This window comes from Aegilops tauschii, chromosome 7, assembly GCF_002575655.3.
Source record: "Aegilops tauschii subsp. strangulata cultivar AL8/78 chromosome 7, Aet v6.0, whole genome shotgun sequence".
Classification (NCBI taxonomy): Eukaryota; Viridiplantae; Streptophyta; class Magnoliopsida; order Poales; family Poaceae; genus Aegilops; species Aegilops tauschii.
In genome coordinates, this window is record NC_053041.3 from 331,132,326 (window position 1) to 331,151,876 (window position 19,551).

The window sequence follows — 19,551 nt, forward strand, 5'->3', positions numbered from 1 at the left end:
AAGGAGACATAATCACATGGGTATGGGCACTCCCCTTGGCAACTGCCAAGCTTGGGGGAGTTTCCCCGGTATCGTATCACCATCACACTCCTATCTTTACCGTTTTTCTTAGTTCGATCCTTTTGGTAATATCATGATCTATTAGAATAAAGTTTTAGTATGATCTAGTTTTGAGTTTTGCTTTACGATCCCTCTATGTAATCGAGTCTGTGAGCTATATATAGTAAAGATTAGTGTTGAGTCAAGGGCTTGATTATTTTGCCATGATCTTGAGGGAATAAAAGAAAAGAATAAGAATAAGAAGAAATAAAAAGAGATCATATTGATCTTATGGAGAGTAATGACTTCACATGGGAAGAGTATGATGATTAAAAGTTGTTGAGAGTTGACAAACATTGTTTTGGTCATCGTTGCAATTAATAGGAAGTAATAAAGAAAGAGAGGTTTCACATATAAATATACTATCCTGGACATCTTTTATGATTGTGAGCACTCATTAAAATATGACATGCTAAAGAGTTGATGTTGGACAAGGAAGACAACGTAATGGGTTATGTTTTCTTATATTTGAGATAAAGTATATTGTCATGGATCATCCAACATATTGAGCTTGCCTTTCCCCCTCATGCTAGCCAAATTCTTTGCACCAAGTAGAGATACTACTTGTGCTTCCAAATTCCCTTAAACCCAGGTTTGCCATGAGAGTCCACCATACCTACCTATGGATTGAGTAAGATCCTTCAAGTAAGTTGTCATCGGTGCAAGCAAAAAAATTGCTCTCTAAACATGTATGACTTATTAGTGTGGGAGAAAATAAGCTTTATACGATCTTGTGATGTGGAAGAAATAAAAGCGACAGACTGCATAATAAAGGTCCGTATCACAAGTGGCAATATAAAGTGATGTTCTTTCACATTAAGATTTTGTGCATCCAACCCTGAAAGCGCATGACAACCTCTGCTTCCCTCTGCGAAGGGCCTATCTTTTACTTTTATCTTCTACCTTATGCAAGAGTCATGGTGATCTTCACCTTTCCCTTTTACATTTTATCCTTTGGCAAGCACGGTGTGTTGGAAAGATCCTGATATATATATCTAATTGGATGTGAGTTAACATGAACTATTATTGTTGACATTACCCTTGAGGTAAAAGGTTGGGAGGCGAAACTATAAGCCCCTATCTTTCTCTGTGTTCGATTAAAACACTGTAACCACAAGTATTGCGCGAGTGTTAGCAATTGTCAAAGACTAAATGATAGTTGAGTATGTGGGCTTGTTGAAGAGCTCTGACATAGAATCTTTCTGATGTTATGATAAATTGAAATTGCTTCAATGACTGAGATTATAGTTTGTTAGTTCTCAATGAAGTTTCTGATTCATACTTGACATTGTGGATAGATTATTACTTTAGCATAAGAAATCATATGACAATATCTATATATGTTGCTGTTATAGGAATGATCATGATGCCCTCATGTCCATACTTTATTTTATCGACACCTCTATCTCTAAACATGTGGACATATTTATCATTATCGGCTTCCACTTGAGGACAAACGAGGTCTAAGCTTGGGGGAGTTGATACGTCCATTTTGCATCATGCTTTTATATTGATATTTATTGCATTATGGGCTGTTATTACACATTATGTCACAATACTTATGCCTATTCTCTCTTATTTTACAAGGTTTACATAAAGATGGAGAATGCCGGCAGCTGGAATTCTGGGCTGGAAAAGGAGCAAATATTAGAGGCCTATTCTGCACAACTCCAAAAGTCCTGAAACTCCACGGAAGTTATTTTTGGAAATAATAAAAAAATACTGAGCGAAGAAAATACCAGAGGGTACCCACACCCTGGGCACGAGGGTGGGGGGCACGCCCCCTGCCTCGTGGGCCCCCTGGTGGCCCTCTGGTGCCCATCTTCTGCTATATGAAGTCTTTCGTCTGAAGAAAAATCATAAGCAAGCTTTCGGGACGAGACTCCGCCGCCACGAGGCGGAACCTTGGCGGAACCAATCTAGTGCTCTGGCGGAGCTGTTCTGCTGGGGACACTTCCCTCCGAGAGGGGGAAATCATCGCCATCGTCATCACCAACGCTCCTCTCATCGGGAGGGGGCCAATCTCCATCAACATCTTCACCAGCACCATCTCGTCTCAAACCCTAGTTCATCTCTTGTATCCAATTCTTGTCTCTAAGTCTGGGATTGGTACCTATAGGTTGCTAGTAGTGTTGATTACTCGTTGTAGTTAATGCTAGTTGGTTTATTTGGTGGAAGATCATATGTTCAGATCCATTATGCATATTAATACCCCTCTGATTATGAACATGAATATGCTTTGTGAGTAGTTATGTTTGTTCCTGAGGACATGGGAGAAGTCTTGCTATTAGTAGTCATGTGAATTTGGTATTCGTTCGATATATTGATGAGATGTATGTTGTCTCTCCTCTAGTGGTGTTATGTGAATGTCGACTACATGACACTTCACCATTATTTGGGCCTAGAGGAAGGCATTGGGAAGTAATAAGTAGATGATGGGTTGCTAGAGTGACAGAAGCTTAAACCCTAGTTTATGCGTTGCTTCGTAAGGGGCTGATTTGGATCCATATGTTTCATGCTATGATTAGGTTTACCTTAATACTTCTTTTGTAGTTGCGGATGCTTGCAATAGGAGTTAATCATAAGTGGGATGCTTGTCCAAGTAAGGACAGCACTCAAGCACCGGTCCACCCACATATCAAATTATCAAAGTACCGAACGCGAATCATATGAACGTGCTGAAAACTAGCTTGACGATAATTCCCATGTGTCCTCGGGAGCGCTTTTCTCTATATAAGAATTTGTCCAGGCTTGTCCTTTGCTACAAAAAGGATTGGGCCACCTTGCTGCACTTTATTTACTTTTGTTACTTGTTGCTCGTTACAAATTATCTTATCACAAAACTATCTGTTACCTATAATTTCAGTGCTTGCAGAGAATACCTTGCTGAAAACCGCTTATCATTTTCTTCTGCTCCTCGTTGGGTTCGACACTCTTACTTATCGAAAGGACTACGATAGATCCCCTATACTTGTGGGTCATCAAGAGACCGGCAGAATCAGAGAAGGATCAAGACAACAATGAGCACGGCAACAAGACCAACCCCAAGGACGCGGCAAGGAATAAAGTGGTGCAGCGCCCAGTGTACTTCGTTAGCTCCTTGTTACAGGGGGCTAGATCGAGGTACTCTGGCGTGCAGAAGTTGATCTTTGGTCTCAATATGGCCTCAAGGAAACTTCACCACTACTTCCAACCCATGAGATCACGATTGTTACCCGTTTTCCATTGCAAAGGATACTCCGAAACCCTGAGGCTACCGGCAGAATAATTGAGTGGGCTTTGGAGTTATCCAACTTTGGTTTGAAGTTTGAGAGCGCGTCAACTATTCAGAGCAGGGTGTTGGCAGAGTTTATTGTAGAATGGACGCCAACCCCTGATGAGGAAGTGACAGAGACAGTTATCCCCAGCAAGGACTCGCCCCAAGAATGGATTATGTATTTTGATGGTGCTTTTTCCCTACAAGGTGCAGGAGCTGGGGTGCTTCTTATCACCCCCTCCGGGGAGCACTTGAAGTACGTCGTCCAAATACATTTTGCCCGGGAAGAAGCAACCAACAATACAGCTGAGTATGAAGGGCTGCTTACCGGGCTCAGGATTGCAGCTGTATTTGGAATTAAGAAGCTGATCATTCGAGGAGATTCACAGCTTGTGGTGAGACAAGTCAACAAGGATTATCAAAGTCCATTGATGGAGGCATACGTCGAGGACGTGAGGAGATTGGAGGAGCGCTTTGACGGATTGCAAACAGAGCACGTACCCTATGCGGAAAACAGCATAGCTGATCATCTGTCCAAGTGTGTTGCGCAGAAGCTTCCTGTGGAAACAAGGACTTTTGTTCTCCATCTCACTCAGCCCTCCGTATCCCCAGAAACAATGGCCCAGAAGAGGAGAAAGTTGGACTACGGTAAGCCTCTCCCGGTAGAGCTGTCCACTCCTGGCAGAGACCCTGCCGGAAACAACTCCTCACAGCATGCTGGACCACCCCCTGCAGCCGGGCCCATGGGCCCCGCGAACGAGGCTGGTGCTCCCGCAACAGAGGAGGTGCCGCTAGTCCTCGTTGCCGAGCCCCAGGCTCCAACTTAGGCAAGGCACATTGTCCACTTCCTCCAAACTGGAGAGCTTCCCGGCGACCAAGATGAAGCTGAAAAAGTAGCCTGGAGGGCCAGTATGTATCAGTTTGTCGATGACACTCTGTATAGAAGGAGGAGCAACGGTGTGAAATTGAAGTGTGTCTGCCGGGAAGAAGGAAAAGAGCTGCTGGCTGAGATTCATAGAGGAATGTGTGGCTCCCACATTGGATTAAGGGCATTAGTTGGGAAAGCATTCCGGCAAGGATTCTATTGGCCCACAACCCTCCAAGATGCGGTCGAGCTAGTCATGAAATGTGAAGCCTGCCAGTTCCATTCCAAGAAAACACACCTGCCTCCCCAAGCTCTTCAAACAATCCCTCTATCATGGCCATTTTCGGTCTGGGGGCTCGATATCCTTGGCCCCTTCCCCCGAGCAATTTGGGGCTTTGAATTCTTATTCATTTCCATCGACAAGTTTAGAAAGTGGCCGGAAGTGACTGTTGTGAGAAAGGTGACTGCTCAGTCAGCTATCAAGTTCTTGAAAGAATTGGTGTGTCGTTTTGGAGTTCTAGCAAGGATCATCACCGACAACGACACCCAATTCATGAGCCGTGCCTTCATGCAATATGTTCATGCCCTCGGATGCAAGATCTCATTCGCCTCTGTGGCACACCCCCGGAGCAATGGACAAGCTGAGAGGGTGAATGCTGAAGTGGTGTGTGGACTCAAGACAAGAACTTTTGATACGCTGCAGAAGCACGGCATGCAGTGGATCGAGGAGCATCCGGTAGTTCTCTGGTCCCTCGGAACGACACCAAACCGAGCTACCAGGCAGACTTCCTTCTCCCTGGTCTACGGGGCAGAAGCAGTTATCCCCACAGAACTCATTTACGGGTCGCCTCAAGTGCTTGCCTACGATGATGTAGCACAAGATCAGCATCGGCGTCACGATGCTATGCTACTCGAGGAGAACCGTCTCCAGGATGCTATGCGTGCTGCACGCTACAAGCAAGCCCTGCGTCGCTATCATAGCCGCAGGGTTCACGCCCGATGTTTTGAGGAAGGTGACCTTGTCCTTATGCGTGTTCAGTCCGCCAAGGGTACAAACAAGTTGTCACCGAAGTGGGAAGACCCTTACCGGGTAGTACGAGTCACCAGACATGGCGCAGTCCGTCTGGAGACCAGAGATGGCTCTCAGTTGCAAAACTCATGAAATATTGAGCATCTCCGCAAGTTCTACCCATAAGGCGCGGATGTCGGGCCCTGCCCGACAGCCACCCATTTGTATAGGCCTTGCCTCAGCTGCATGTAACCCCTTGTACAAAGCCAGGGCAATGACCCTGTGCAAGAGAAAATAAAGAAGCGCTGTGGGGGGCCCCCGACCAATATTGCATGCATGCATGAGCATTCCAAGATCACTACATAAGCATTTCATTAGCTTTTGCATATGCATATAGATAGGATCGCATCCTGCATTCATTCTCATCTGCATGAAGCTGCAGGTTCGTGCCGTGGACTTGGCTTCGACAAGGAGTTGAGAAGATTGTCCAGCACAGAGATCCCCGGCAAGCCAAACAGATAAGTTTTACCTCCTGTCCATTAGTGTTCTGTAAGGCTATAACTTGAGCATGAGAATGCTTCGCCACTCTTTTGAGACTTAGGTGCTCCGATCCATGACTCGAACGCTGCTTCGGTCAGGATGGTCGCAGTGGCCTTTGCTAAAAAGAAGTTGGCGGGGGGCTGATCCCTCTGTCTGTTCCCCGGTAGACAAAAAGGGTACCGGCAGGATAGCCTGCCGGCGAAAAACTCGTTTATTTATATTAAAGAGGCATCTCACCTCTGCATGGACATACACATGCACGGGTCCCCGACAAGGTTCATCTTTTTCATTAATATGCTAACACTGGTATGCATCGGTCCTATACAAACGGTTTTTAACCCCTTTCTGCGACGGCATTCGGAACCATCCCCTAGTGAGTGTGGGCGATAGGGGGTCCTTCCCACACGGCCAAGAAACCGTCGGGGATATGCCCTCCTCGCACACACGCTCGGCAAAATGAGGTCGTGTGCGACCGGCGAGCGCTCAAATACGGAAATACGTATAGTAGAGCTAAAAAATACAATTATACAGTGAAATTGTTTCTAGTCGCAAGTACATCCCACACAGTCAGTCCCCTCTAAACGTTTCCGTTCGTATGTACATCCCACACAGTCGCTCCAAGGAAAATGTTTCCGTTCAAGGGTACATCACTGTCACAGCCCTAGCTCAGCCCCTATTGTCTTTGCTTGATCTTCATGTCATCATGTTTAAATTCAAATGAAATTTGAATTGAGGAATTTTCAAAGCCTCGGAAACCTTTTAAAAATGATCAACATTAAAATCTTCTCAAGGAAGCCCAAGAAAATGTTCCTGTTAAACCTTGAAAAATATTGGCAAGAATAAAATTCAAACCAATATTTTTGGAGGTTTTAAAATATTTATTTTGGGCCTTTGAATTAAATCAATAACATATTTGAGTTGGACTTATTTCTGTTATATAAGAGATAAAGTTCAAATAATTTTTGTAAGTTTGCATGTGGCCGTTGAGTAGTTCAAATAATAAAAATTTACAAAAAATTCTAAATGATTTGATGCTTCAAATCAGATCTAACAAATTACAGAAAATAGAAAACATAAAAGAAATGATAGAGAGAGAGGAACCTCACCTGGGCTTACGTGGAGGCCCAGTAGAGGCCCAGCCCACTGGCCTCTGCCAGTCACCACCTACCTCCCGCCAGGAGGACAACGCGCGCATGGCCGCCACGCGCGAGCACGCGCCCCGCCTCCTCCTGCTTCCCGCCGCTGCCGCGATGCGTCTGGACGACGCCACGCATCACCCCGGACCCCTCTGGCCTATCCACTCCTCCTTTCCCCTCCTCTGTCTCTCCCGCACGCAACCACCCGAGCGCCACCATTGCCGTCGCTCACCGTAGCCATGGCTATCGCCTCTCCCTCACCCCCTGGAGTTGCCTAAGATCTCCGCCTCGACCACCTCTTCCTCCTCGCCGAGCAACGCACCGCGGGAGCCCCTGCAACACTGCAATCACCATCGTCTTCAACCTCCAGTGCCTGAGATTGCCGACAATGACACATCACCATCCGGCCTTCCCCGAGCCCATTGAGACGCGTGCTGCAACTGTCGTGAGCTCCTCCCCCAAACCCCCCTCTTCTTCGTCTCATTTGCATGCTGTAGCGCCATTCCCCACCATCACCAAAGCTTGCCGCCGTTGTGCTTCGTCGCCACCGTGGCTAGAGCGGATGTAGCTTGAAGCCGAGCACACCACCGTGCTCAGCGCGTCCTCACATGCCCGTGGCAACCACCGCCCGTCCTGTCGCTCGCCATAACGTCGTGCCCGTGCGTGCCCGAACTCCAGCCGCCGCTGTCGAGCTCGCCGGCATTGTTTCCGACGTCCTCGTGTCCAACCACTTGCACCAGTAGATGCGACAGCTCCCCAGCTACGCGTAGCACGTCTCCGCCGTCGATTTGGTCACCGGAGGACCAAATCCGAGGCCCTCCGCCGCGTCTGGCCTCGCCGGCTTGTTTGTCATGCCTGCTACTGCTTAGAGTTGAGTCAGGTCTGATTCATCAGGGATTAATTGGAATGGTGATGAACATGTCCTACTATGTGTGAGCTAAGTCTGTGAACACGATTTGGTAAAGGTAGTGGTGAGAGGCCATGCAGGAGTACATGGTGGGTTGTCTCATTGAAACCGTCCTCAGGAACTGAGTTCTGTGTTTGTGATCCATGAATAGCTACTACCACGCGCTGGGCCCGAAACCAATGGACCACCCGTGTCCTCTGTCCGGGAGTTGCAAGTAGTTTCTGGTGTTTGTAGTATGATAGAGGCCTTGCGTAGCGCTGACCCGAGGGGCGGGCTGCGATGCGGTAGGCACGTGGCACGGTGTATCGGGACACCCGTTTGGTGCCTCGGGAACCCTGCACACATCGTTCGGGCCCGTAGTGGAAAACTCGGCCGGACTCCCTGCGGATGGAACCTGAACAGGCGATAAACCTAGACTAGGGACTTGTGTGGTTAGTCAGGTCATGGCCGACACCCTCGCTGGGTTTCCGCTTGAAGGTTGCCAAGTACATGTCGTGTAAACGGTGATAAGTGGTGAGAGTGTGTGTTAAGAAGTACACCCCTGCAGGGTTAACATCATCTATTCGAATAGCCGCGTCCGTGATAAAGGACCTCTAGGTTGCTTATACAGTTGATAGACAAGTGAAAGTGGATACTCTAAAATGCGCAAGATAAGCGTGAGTGCTATGATGGCGTTCTCGTAGGGAGACGGGAGCGGATCCATAGTGGTGTATTGATATGGTGAATATGTGGACTCGTGTGCGCCACCTCAAAAGAGTTACTTGTAGTCGTAGTTTAGGATAGCCACCGAGTCAAAGCTGGCTTGCTGTAGTTAAACTCCACCACCCCATTTGTTGATACTGATGCATATGTAGCTAGTTCTGATGTAAGTCTTGCTGGGTACATTTGTACTCACGTTTGCTTAATTTATGTTTTTGCAGAGAGACTTCAGTCTCACTAGTAGTTCCGCGTGGACTTCGACGTTTAGCTTGTTACCTCAGCTACGATCTTGTGCCCTCGGCAGGGTCTTGTAGATAGTACGGCTTCTCAGCCTTTTCATTTGTAGTTGTCTGTACTCAGACAAGTTAAGCTTCTACATGTGCTTATTGCTTGTATGACTTGAATGCTGGGTCATCAGACCCATGTTTGTAATATCTGGCTCCTCGGAACCTAATGAATAAATACTTTGAGTCGTAGAGTTTTGTTGTGATCCCATGTTGTGTTTGCACATATCGAGCATATTGTGTGTATGTTATTGAAATGCTTGATATGTGTGGGATTCAACAACCTAGTTGTTTATTCTTGGTAGCCTCTCTTACCGGGAAATGTCTCCTAGTGCTTCCACTGAGCCATGGTAGCTTGCTACTGCTCCGGAACACTTAGGCTAGCCGGCATGTGTCCTTGTTCATTCCTGTGTCTGTCCCTTCAGGGAAATGTCACGCGTTGTTCTTTAAGTCCTTGTAGCTTGCTACGACTTGGGTTCATACATTGGTGACCGACACGTTCGTTGCTGGGTCATGTATGCCTGTCCCTGTAAGTTAGTGCCACTTTCGATTCACGACTAGTCATGTCGGCCCGGGTTCTTTGTCATATTGATGCTAGCAACACTATCATATACGTGAGCCAAAAGGCGCAAACGGTCCCGGGCCAGGTAAGGTGGCACCCGTGGGAATACCGTGCGTGAGGCCGCAAAGTGATATGATATGTTACATGCTAGATCGGTGTGACTTAGGATTGGGGTCCTGACAATCACACACAATTTTTTCCGTTAAATCGTTTGCGTTATTGAATGTATCACACACGGTCCATAGAAGAAACTGTGTGGCAAAGGCTGTCCATCACACACAGTTTTTATGTGGTAAACGTTTGCGCAAGGTGGCCTAACGCAAACAGTTTTCAAGAGAAAGTCATGTGTGATTGTTCATTGATCCAACACAGTTTATTCCTAGAAACTGTGTGCATTGCCTGAGGTCATCACCCACGGTATTTTTTCAACAACCGTTTGCAATAGCAAAACCCAATTAGCAGGCGAATTCGCCATTAGCAGGCTAATTGCCCTATTATTAATAATCCATTTATTAATCTAATTGACATTCATATTAAGCACATAAAATATTTCATTTTCATATTAAGGAAGCAGAATTTCATAATTGAAATACATCAGAGTACAACATGATATAGCTTTAGCACTAAGCTACCCCATTACACAACTGCACTAGTACCAACTTTCACATGCAATATGTAGAGCCTTTCGAAATTAGCATCATAGATGGTATATAGACAGATGCATCTCATCTGGAAAATAGCTGAAGCGGAAGGCGAATATTGAGCTTTCATTCATGCTGAAGGTCTTTGCAACTTTAGGCCAGTGCCTGTGGATCATTGACCATCCATCCTTCGTCCTCTTCGGGAACACTTTAATATTGAACCGTGGGTGTTGTATGAAAACCTTCCTCGCCTCCTGACCATAGAGGTGGGTTGAGAGGTAATCATCAGTGAACTACTTTGGAAAGGCCTGAAAACAAGGATGTGCATAAATATCTTGTAGTGAACTGATGTCTTCTTCATTGTGCAGACAAAGATCTTGTTGTTTTTTGTCGCTAATTTCTTTATCCTAACAATCTTTTCGAGTTTCTTGATTTGATTGATATTCATGGACAACTCATTTCCCCATATGCAAAAAGGGTCGAATAATGGGTCAAATCCTCTGACAACAGGACCTACATGTGCAAGACCAAATTGTTAAAAACCAAAATATTAGAATGGTTCATGTAATTGCACAATAATGTGCTATTAGAGAACGGACCATGCACGTGCTAACCTCGATTGTAAACCTCAGTGCTTCCCATTGTTTCCCTGCAACACATATAAGGTAGTTAGTCATCAGGTTAAGTAAGGGTTCGCATGCTATCAATAAAATATGTTGATGAAAAATACGCACATTGCAGATTCATCAGATTAATTCAAGCCACATGGAAAACCCATTTATCCAAATCAAGCATGATTAAGAACTAAGAAATATAGCACTTGTATATGTTTCTCATGTATTAAGTGCAGCCAAATTCGATTTATTCCTCACATGCACCACAATACAAAATTCTTCCCACGACAATTGGACATCGTAGTGTAGAATTGAACCAAGCAGTTAGCTAAACACCACAACAAATGAACCAAACATTAACTGAGCACCACATTGCACGATATAACATACTCCTAATAGAAGTTCAGACAGTTAACCAAACCAAGCATGCTTAACAACTTGGAAATATAGCAATTGTATTTGTTTCTCATGTATTTAGTACAGCCAAATTCGATTTATTCCTCACATGGTATACAATAACAGAATGCAGCCACAACAATTGAACATCGCATTGCAGAATTGAACCAAGCAATCAACTAAACACCACAACAAATGAATCAAATGTTAACTGAGCACCACATTGCATAATATAACATACTCGTAATAGAAGATCAGACAGTTAACCAAACCAAGCATGCTTAACAACTTGGAAATATTGCACCCTGAAGAATTGAACATCACATTTGCAGAATTGAACCAAGCAGTTAACTGAACACCACATTGCACGACATATAGAACATATACACTATAGAAGAAGATTGCATGGTAAAAGTAGATAGCACAATTCACTAGAATTTGTTAAGGAAAGGCAGTAGCTAGCAAACTAAACATGGGTTCTTATAGTGAGCTAATAAGACAAGCTACTCCTCATTGTCGGGATATCGATGACGCTTGGCTCCTTGGACATGGAAGAGGGCGAGGCCTCCGCATCGTGGGTGCCCTCGTTGTAGTGGTGAGTTGCCTGAGCCGCTCCTGGCACCAACCTGCTGGCTCTCGAGATGAGGTAAGCACGTTCATGCTGAGAAAACACCACATAGTCTTCGTCGAAGGCACTGACGGTGGCCTCGAGAAAACGCCACGAGCTGTTGTTTAAAGCAGCCAGCCGCGTCGCGGCGTCGGCGCGTGAGGCGTCAACGGTGGCCTCGACGGCGAGGTCCTCCTCCAAGACCTGGGGTTCGGCACGAAGAGCAGCCATCGCGACCTCATCCGTGCCTGCGGCCGTGATTTGCTTCCCTGCTGCCAAACGCTCCTTGAGTTCCTGGCTATGCTGCATGCACCATGGCTTAGGGCGGCGCTTATTTGGTGGAGGGGTCGGTGATTTGGGTGGAAGGTGTCGCGCTCACGCCGGTGGTCGGGGCATGTGGGATGTCGAAGGAGGAGGAGGATGGGGGTCGTGTGTGGATTACCTGCCTGGATAGGCGAGGCCGAGCAGCGTGAAGGAGGGTCGCAGGCGAGGAGGCGGCGCTACAAGCAAGGAGTGAAGGTTTCAAATTGGAAGGTGGAAACAGGGGAAATGTGGCTTTTGGTAAGGGGAGGGCGCGGGGAGGTAGATATTTCCGTGGAAGCCGAATATTTGGAATCGCTTCAGCGAAAAAACTGGCGCGCAAAGTGTCATCAGACACGGTCCCTTATTCAGAACTGTGTACGATATGTGAACATCACAAACGATTCAGATAGCTTAACCTGTGTGTGTGGAGTTTGAACATCAAAAAATTTGGTTTGAATTTCCCTGGTTACAGTGGTCATCCACGTCATTGCATAATTTGGGTACACAAAGGAGACTAACTTCTTAATCGAGCAAGTTCAGCAATTAAACAGAGCCAGCTTTCCTAAACATTACTCTAACAAATTAAAGAGCGGTGCTCTTAATTAAACAAAACAAAGAGTACTACTACGGCTGGTGCTCGTCGATCTTCGTCGCCGCCTCCATGTCCAGCTCGCGCCCGACGGTCTCCTGGGGAAGGGGCTCCATGGCAGCAATTGCACCATACTCGGCAAGCATCTCGCCATCCGTGTCCGCCATATCTTTGGCATAGGCCGCCACGAGATGGGCGTGGGCGGCCGCGATCTGGGCTCTGGCGGGTTCCATCGTGGCAAGGTATGCCGCGGAGGAATGCACGGCTGCTCGAACTCTCTCGACGATTGCCAGCTCTTCGGCCGTGGATTGCCGACCGTTGTCGGAGAAGCTTTGTTCGATTTGTGCGGTGACCGCCATGAGCTGGGCGTCGACGGCCTCGACATGGTAGTGGGAAGCCTCCATCAGGGCTAAGGCCACTGCTGTGGAACGGACAGCTGCTGTGCCGCTCTCGCCAGTGGCTATCCCCGAGGCAGATGCTGCTGCCGCCGCGTGAGAAGCAACAACAGCCGTTTGGGCTGCCTTGGCTGCCCGGACGCAGACTGCGGTCACCCTCACGAAGCTTGATAGCACGCGCCTGGCGGCTGTGGCCGCGCTCTTGCCGGAGTGGGCCACCAAAGTTGCCCTCACGACATGGGTCCACGTCCCCATCTTTCACCGGCGACGAATGAACAGTGAAATGATATTTAGGGAGTGAGCTAGTGTGCTTGACACGCCGGCTGTGGACTGTAGCCGACTCACCTTCTCGCGTAAGCCATAGGCGTACTATGCACCGACGGTGCTCCAAGATATTTTGTGCTGCATCTGACACGGTTGGTGATAATAAACTATGAGCGATCTACTTGATTTATGGTCTTGATTTGAATTACGTAATGGGGTCACAGCTAGAAAGGATGGTGTTTGAATTGTTAGAACTTTTATCTGTATTCAACATGCAACTATAGGTGTGTCGTCAAAAAAGTTGGAATTATTCAGGGTTCGTTTGGATGTTTTTATACATTAACTTCGTTTTCCAGGCATTTTATGTGCATAATTCTAATTTGAACTACATACACATGCTTCAGTGCATATAAACTGGTTGAAAAATCAAATATGTGTCATTGGTTGCATGCTTAGGTCCCATGCAAGAAATGGGAATGAATGTTACACACCCTGCCACCGTCACTCGGCCGCAAACATTGAGATACATGGGTTTTAATTTCAAGTAAATCCAAAACTCATCTGAAATTCATGAAACCTGGCATGCAATCATGGAGCGGCATCAACATGTTGTGGTAAAAATTTTGTCCCATTTGGGGCAGGTTTGGGTATAAGCTTCTCACAAACCAGAGCTTCTCACAACAAGCGTGATGGTTTCGGTTGGGAACGTGCCACCTTTGGGGATGTGACGCCCTCGATTCAATCATACACTAATCATACACGCAAATGTGTATGATCAAGATCAAGGACTCACGGGAAGATATCACAACACAACTCTAGACATAAATTAAAATAATACAAGCTTTATATTACAAGACAGGGGCCTCGAGGGCTCGAATACATAAGCTCGAATACACAAGAGTCAGCGGAAGCAACAATATCTGAGTACAGACATGAGTTAGACAAGTTTGCCTTAAGAAGGCTAGCACAAAAATAACAACGATCGAAAAGGCAAGGCCTCCTGCCTGGGAGCCTCCTAACTACTCCTGGTCGTCGGCGACCTCCACGTAGTAGTAAGCATCGGCGGTGGCATCTGGCTCATGGGCTCCGACATCTGGTTGCATCAACCAGAAAGAAGAAGAAACGGGGGAAAAGGGGGAGCAAAGCAACCGTGAGTACTCATCCAAAGTACTCGCAAGCAAGGATCTACACTACAAATGCATCGGTATCAATGAAATGGGTTGTATCTGTGGACTGGACTGCAGAATGCCAGAAGAGAAGGGGAAAGCCTAGCCTGTCGAAGACTAGCATCTTCTGGAAACCACCATGTTGCAGCAACAGGAGGGAGTAGAGTAGCATAAAGTAAAGTAGTAGAAGTGTTATCAACCTCGGCCAGAGATCCTTTCTCGACTCCCTGCGAGAAAGCAATCCCAGAGCCATACTATCCAGTTAACATCACAATCCAATTCTCATCACCATCCAGTTCTAGTTGTATCGATCGGGATACAACTCAAGTGTCCATTACCGTAGGACATGGTATCGATAGATGTTTTCTTCCCTGCAGGGATGCACCAACTTACCCACCACGCTCGTTTAACTCCGGCCGGACACACTTTCCTGGGTCATGCCCGGCCTTGGCCAAACAATACGCTGCAACCCGACCTAGGCTTAATAGAGAGGTCAAGCACGCCGGACTAAACCTATGCCCCCAGGGGTCATGGGCCATTGCCCCGGGAACTCCTGCATGTTGCGTGGGCGGCCGGTGAGCAGACCTAGCTACCTCCTTAAAAAAGGCGGGAGCTTACCAGTCCAACCCGGCGCGCGCCGCTCAGTCGCATGACGTCTATTAAGCTTCGGCTGATGCATACGACGCAGAACACCCATACTATGCCAACGTGATGGTTAGTGCTATCAGGCCAGAGGCCCCATGGATCAAATATCCAAATCGTAGTGGATTAGGAATGCGCGGTAACAAGCAGAGACTCACGAAAGATGTGACCCCGTTGCCCCGTCTCGAGGACTTGCGGCAAGGGCTAGGAATGCCCGGCCACGCCTCGTAATTATCTCGCAGGCACCTTCCAGGTCAACCCGACTCCACATCACTCGCAATTAAGCTCGCGCGGGTACCCCTCAGGGTCGACCCGTCTTTAGTAACATGGTTCAGTGTAAAGTCATAGTAACCATAGTAACCGTGTGTCTAACACCAAGAGGAAAACTTGAGGAATCACCCTTGACGGATTCCACTTGATGTAATCATCAAGGTGAACGTAAGAGGAATCACCCCCGAGGTTCACACTTGAGGGGTTGCACGACAGAGTCGTATCGGAAGTGGTTAAGGCGGAATCACCCATGATGACCACGACCGAATAGCTACACTACAGGGTTAACATCAGAAGTGCTGTAGAGGTCTCACCCTCGGCACTTGATAGTAACCCAATAGTGTCGAGCAACTAAGGGGAAAGTGATGTGCGGTGCCGGGGCCTGGTCTTCGATCCCATTGATCTGGTCTTCAATGATGAAGCAGGGGCAACAAGGACAAGGTGCGGGTCACTGATGGATCACTAACCAACGTATACTAAGCAGTTTAGGATAAGCAGGTAGGTAACAATAAGCAGGTTACAAAAGTAGGCTATGCATCAGAATAGGAGCAAACAATAACAGTAGCAAAATCTAATGCAAGCATGAGAGAATGGAATGGGCAATATCGGGATGATCAAAGGGGGGGCTTGCCTGGTTGCTCTGGCAAGGAGGGGTCGTCGTCAACGTAGTCGATCACAGGGGCAGCATCGGTCTCGGGGTCTACCGGAGAGAAGAGGGGGAAGAAACAGTAAATATAAAGCAAACATAGCATCACAAAGCATAATGTGGTAATACGACGTGTCGGGTGTGACCTAACGTATGTCTACACGAATAGGTGAAGGGGGAAATTCAACCGGGAATGTTTTCCCGGTTCGGGACCTGTGCCAGACAAATGACCGCAGGGGGAAAATTCCATGATCAGCATGCTAGAGGCATGTGACAAATGGACGGACCGTGTATTCAGATTCGTTGGATTTTTCTGAGCAACTTTCATATAGAAAACATTTTCATCCGAGCTACAGATTATTTTATATGATTTTTGAAAGTTTTAACAATATTCTGTAATTATTTATATTAACAGAAAAGGAATATGACGTCAGCATTGCGTGGGGATGACGTCAGCAGTCAACAGACTCGCTGACCAGGTTCAAACCGGGCCTGTGGGTCCAGTGGGACCCACATGTCAGCCTCTGTTAGTCTAACAGTAATTTAAACTAAACTAACAGCCTAATTAGAGGGGTGGGCCCTTGGTGTCAGTGACAAACTAATTACTAATTAGTTAACAGATTAATTAACATTTTAATTATTTAAAAAACATGTTTAAATAACACGGGGCCCGCATGTCAGTGGCACTGGGCTGCACAGTCAGTACGTTGACTGGGTCAACCCAGTCAACGGGGCCTGCGGGGCCCGCTGGCAGTGACCCAGGGTGGCCCCAGGTGTGCCACGTTGGCAGTGGCCGGCGGCTGAACGCCGGCGACCGAAAACATGGCGGAGGCGCTCGGGACCTCGCCGGAAACGCGCCACAGAGGGCCGTTTCGAGCGCGGCCCGGCTCATTCGGACGCGGGAGGAGCGGCGCATCCAACTGTGGCCTTAGCTCGGGCTGAGGCGGGCTGCAACAACGGCGGCGTCGAGCAGAGGCGGCGGCGCCGGCGGGCAATGGTGGATTCGGCGATGCAGGGCACGGGTCGGCGCCCGGAGAGGGCCTACGAGCAGCTGGCGCTCGCGCGCATCCGATGGAGGTAGCGGGAGGCTGCGGGGAGGCCCGTGGGGACGACGGTGATGAGCGACGCGCTGGCCGGAGTCGGGCGCAGATGGATCCGGTGCAAGGGGACATGGGAGGACAAGCAGAGGGCACTAGCGGCTTCACCGGGAGGCTCTTAGCACGTGCTCATGCTCGGCTAGCTCGGAACAAGCGGTGGCCATGGTGGTGATGGAGCAGGGCGGCGGTGGCCTACGGGAGCTATGGAGATGGCGGTTACACGCATGGAAACGGACGAGGGGTGAGGGGTTACGCGCGGGAGCTCACCGTGGGGCCGTAGGGGATGGCAGCGGGCTTGATGGAGGCTCGAGGTGGCCGGATTCGTCGACGGAGTGTGTCGGAGCCGAGGAAGAAGCCGGTAGCGGGGACGGCGCCGCGGGGGCATCCCGCTCAAGCGTGCGGTCGGAGAAGATGCAGCGGAGGCCGGTGAAGCGGAAGGGCACGTCGGAGGGAAGAGGGGGCGGCGCTCGCCGCGGTGGTGCCAGACGGCGGCGACGCGGCGCTCAGGCGAGACGGAGCGCGCGAGGTGGAGAGTGGGCGAGATCTGGGGGAAGAGGGAAAAATATCTGTGCGGGGAGGGGGCTGACGAGGATGAGGTCGAGGCGGCAGGGCTCGTCCTTATCCCCGGCGTTGCCGCGGCGTGGGGCGGCGACCGCGGGCACGGGAGCTCGGTCGCCCGCACAGTGAAGACAACGCGGGAGGTGGAGCTGGGCGGCCTGGGTCGGCCAGGTGGGCTGAGGCCCAGGGGGGCGCGGTGGCCAGTTGGGTCAGGCCAGGCACTGTGCACTCGGCCTAGTGCGCAGTGGCCTGTGCTCTTTCTCTTTTATTTTTTTAAATTAAAATAGACTTGGCCCATTAGTTCCTCCACATTTTTAGGTATTGCCACAAATACTTTGGAGGCAAGAGGATTTGACTAGGAATTTTGGAAATTGGGAATGGCATATTTAAATGCTGCTGGAACACTAATTAATTTCCAGGGGCAATTTGGGAACTCCAAAGATTTTGGTTTTAACATGAAAAATACTTAGAGAATATTTGTCATATTGTGAACTATTTTGATTGCATGAAAGAAGAAGCAAATATTTGACATGCAATTTGAATTTGAATTTGAAGCAGATTTTGGACATGTGGCATTTTGGCATGATGATCATGATGACATGACCTTTATTAGGGCAAGATTACTGTAGTGTGATGCTGGGGATGTTACAAGTCTCCTCCACTACAAGAAATCTCGTCCCGAGATTTAAGTGGGGAAGTAAAGAGTAACTTCGGGAGAACTGACCCTTATAGTGTTAATTATCTGGTGAACAATTCAGGGAATGAGGCAGAAGTATCTCTCGAGTTGAAACTTAATAAACATCAAGAGCAAAGTATGAAGGTACAATAGGAAGTTTCAAGCGAATGGACAAACGATTGATACCTGAGCAAAGTGTGAGGAAAGGGTTCAGAGCATCGGGAACAGATCATCTCTCGAAAGGTGGCTCGTGACATGATACGAAGCCAAATGCAAGAATATTTCGGAATCAAAGATATACTGGAGAGTCAGGTTCCGATCCTGTGGAAAGCCCACCATGTGGGTTAAAAGTAGAAAGGGGGCCGATAGCAAGGCATGTCAGATGATAGACTGTCAGTTATGTTGTCAAGAACATTGGTACCAAGGGCGAGGGACGGAGAGAACTATTTTCCTGCTCGTTGAACGAGGCGGACCAATAGGCAAAGTTCTCGTCCATCGATGGTTACCGGAATGTCAACAGCAATAATAACAAGGTCTTACTGACAAATTGTACACCGAGGTGTTTTCATAAGCAGGGAACTATTACTGCTTAGATCTCATAAACCACCAGAAAGGTTAAACAAAACAATGGAAAAGAAAAGGTGATCATTAGATTAATGAGAACATTGGAAAGGAAAATGTGTTCACACACCAGGATTGGGAGTATATCCTTCCCAAGGGGAAGCGGAGCTGGATATACATGATATGACAACAAATTCAAAAGCATTTAGATAACGGGGCGAGGGAAGAATCATGATATTACCCATACAACGGTGTTTGGATAATAGATCAAGAAACATTCAACAATGTGCTTCCAATGTTCTTGTTGATATACGGAATACCTCAGTCATGCTTCGAGGTAGCATTAACATGGTGTTACAAGTAGGGGTTGGATTTGAAGATCACAAGAAATACTCAAGGAACAATTGCAGGAATAGCAAGGAGTCCAAGGTATAACCGAGACATGATCAAACATGTGTTGGAAAGAAGACAAGGGAGTTGTCGATGATAACTCAAATCATCGAGGGTCAAGGATGGTAGTTCTCATCATGAATTCGATTGATAGCCTGAAACAAGTCAGTATATTGATGGGATCACGACAGATTTTGTCGAGGTACTATGAAGAGGCCATCGAACAGCGACGACATCAAGCAAAAGGAATGATGAAGCGAAAGGTTATTGGAACCACAGATGCGACACAAGCTCGAAAATCAAGCTTGTTGTTTGAGGTGAAATTATAAGATGAGGAAGATCGACGTAAGCTTAGCTCATCGTCGAAAGTTGTGCTCCG